Source organism: Sapajus apella, unplaced genomic scaffold (assembly GCF_009761245.1).
Source record: "Sapajus apella isolate SASKATOON/1434 unplaced genomic scaffold, GSC_monkey_1.0 scaffold38, whole genome shotgun sequence".
NCBI lineage: Eukaryota > Metazoa > Chordata > Mammalia > Primates > Cebidae > Sapajus > Sapajus apella.
The window spans coordinates 20,351,066-20,353,931 of NW_022436978.1; the positions used below are offsets into that span (position 1 = coordinate 20,351,066).

Genomic DNA, 2,866 nt, shown 5'->3' on the forward strand with positions numbered 1-2,866 from the left:
TTTTTGAGACTGAGTCTTGTTCTGTTGTCCAGGATGGAGTGTGGTGGCATGATCTTGGCTCATTGCAGCCTCTACCTCCTGGGCTCAAGCAGGTCTCCTGCCTCAGGCTCCTGAGTAGCTGTGCCACCATGGCCAGCTAATTTTTGCATTTTTAGTAGAGATGGAGTTTCACCATATTGGTCAGGCTGGTCTTGAACTCCTGACCTCATGATCCACCCGCCTCAGCCTCCCAAAGTGCTGGGATTACAGGTGTGAGCCACCACACCCAGCTATTCTACCTTTAATGGATTCCCATTGTCCTTAGAATAACACTTTATTTTTCCTTTCTCTCTTTTTCTAGAGTGGGTCCTACTCTGTTGCTTAGGCTAAATACAAACTCCTGGGCTCAAGTGATTCTCCCATCTCAGCCACACAAATAGCTGAAATAACGGAGGATAAAATGTAAAGCCCTTAGTTGTTTGTCAGGGATCTCTAGGCCAAGCTCACCTCTTGCCATATCTCCCTTATTTTCTATGCTCCAGTCATCTTGATCCTTGGGGGCCTTCAAATTCTGACTAGAATACTGTCCCCTTATTACTATCTCCATTCTACCTGTTATATCTGAAATCATCTTTTTCATGTTTCGACATAATGGCGCTACCTCAAAGAGGTGAATTGGCTAACCTAAGGTAACCACAATAGACTGAAGCCTGCTGTAGAGATCCGTGCTCTTGCCTTCCGGTCAAAAATGTTTCAATACCAACTTGAGCAACATGGCAAGACCCCATCTCTACAAAAAAATTTCTTAAAAAATTAGGTATGCCCTGGTTTCTCTTCATAACAAATAAATCTTTCACATTTTACTAAAGATTTCCATGGAGAGGAACATTTATGAGTTTATAACTGAATTTTTTGATGTCCTGCTTAGGCAAGGCTCATAAAAATAGAAAAAAAAAGAAAAAAAATTAGGTGTGGTGGCAAGTACCTGTCATCCCAGCTACGCAGGAGAGGCAGGAGGATCACTTGAGCCCAGGAGTTCAAGGTTACAGTGAGCTGTGATCATGCCACTGCACTTCAGCCCAGGCAGCAGAGCAAGACTGCAAGCCATGCCTCTAAAACACGTAAAGAAAATTAAAAATATGTTTTAACTGTTCTCTTTCTTATTAAATTATATTATGAATGGAATTACAAATAAATGGTTTGGGGTGGAGAGGTGCAGTATTCTAATCACCCTAACAAACTATTTTAAGTTCTTGACTTATTCTTATCTATTTGCACATATAAATTTTACAAAGTTATAATAATAGTGCTGATCAACTTCTTCTTTCAAACCCCAGCACACACCAGAGGATCAACTTATATTCTTTATTTTTATCATTTGTATCTTGTGTATTCATCTATGTTTACTTAGAACTTATAATGAATGAAGTACCAGGCAAGATAGTGTCATGTGAAAACATAAATCTTTGCAACTTTGCTCTAGGGGAGTTTATATCTAGTCTATGTTAATTGGTTACTTTGCCTTCCATCCTTTTTTTTTTTTTTTTTTTGAGACTGAGTCTTGCTCTGTTGCCAGGCTGGAGTGGCAGTAGTGCCCTCTCCACTCACTGCAACCTCTGCCTTCTGGGTTCAAGCAATTCTCCTGCCTCAGCCTCATGCATAGCTGGGATTACAGGGGCCGACCACCACACCAGGCTAATTTTTGTATTTTTAGTAGAGATGGGGTTTCATCTTGTTGACCAGGCTGGTCTGGAACTCCCAACCTCAGGTGATCCTTGCCCCTAGCCCTGCCTCACCTGCCAAAGGACTAGGATTATAGGCGTGAGCCACCATGCCCATCAGACACTTAAATTTTTAAAGGTGATTTACAAACTAAAAAAAAAAAATCAGCATTTTTCAACTTTACCACAGAATTATTTTCTGTTTGGACATGAATTGCCTTTGCTAATTTCGATTACATTATTTCTTTTTTTTTTTTTTTTTTTGAGACGGAGTTTCACTCATGTTACCCAGGCTGGAGTGCAATGGCCCGATCTCGGCTCACCGCAACCTCCGCCTCCTGGGTTCAGGCAATTCTCCTGCCTCAGCCTCCTGAGTAGCTGGGATTACAGGCACGCACCACCATGCCCAGCTAATTTTTTTTTTTTGTATTTTTTTAGTAGAGACGGGGTTTCACCGTGCTGACCAGGATGGTCTCGATCTCTTGACCTCGTGATCCACCTGCCTCGGCCTCCCAAAGTGCTGGGATTACAGGCTTGAGCCACCGCGCCCGGCCCGATTACATTATTTCTATGAGGCATTTTGAAAGATAAACACAGATGATATGTATTTTGTAGTACTTGTTTAATGTATTTGGGATAAGAAGTAAAACTACCTAGAAACACAGGTGAAATTTAATATTGTTTCCTTCAATTTCCAATATAAAGGAAATTTCAAAGCCAAAACGATGGGCAATAAATAACTTCCAAAAATTTTACTGTTCTGGCCGGGTGCGGTGGCTCACGCCTGTAATCCTAGCACTTTGGGAGGCTGAGGTGGGTGGATCACCTAAGGTCAGGAGTTCAAGACCAGCCTGGCCATCATGGTGAAACCCCATCTTTAAAAAAAAAAGAAAAAAGAAAAAATTTTACTGTTCAGTACTTCCAAGAGTTAATAAGACAGGAGAGGGAACTGGTTTTATAAAACATATTTTCAAACAGGCCATATCATTTCATAATGATATGAAATGTGCATCAAAGGAGATTATTCTGAAACTCTATAAAGCATGGCAGTACCACCATTCTGGTAGATTATGAAAAGAGGAATTGGCTGGAGCCCATTAATCTGCATGTGAATTTGATTAAAATTGTTTTGCTTTAAATATATACATGGATATGTTGAGAGGAAG

The 2,866-nt window shown here is 40.8% G+C and overlaps 1 non-coding gene across 1 annotated transcript; it reads left to right on the plus strand.

The window, feature by feature from the left end:
* The first annotated feature begins 798 nt into the window (after positions 1-798).
* Positions 799-915, plus strand: LOC116565057. The gene has a single exon (XR_004275225.1). It is a non-coding gene; the product is annotated as a U5 spliceosomal RNA (small nuclear RNA).
* Positions 916-2,866: the final 1,951 nt, after the last annotated feature.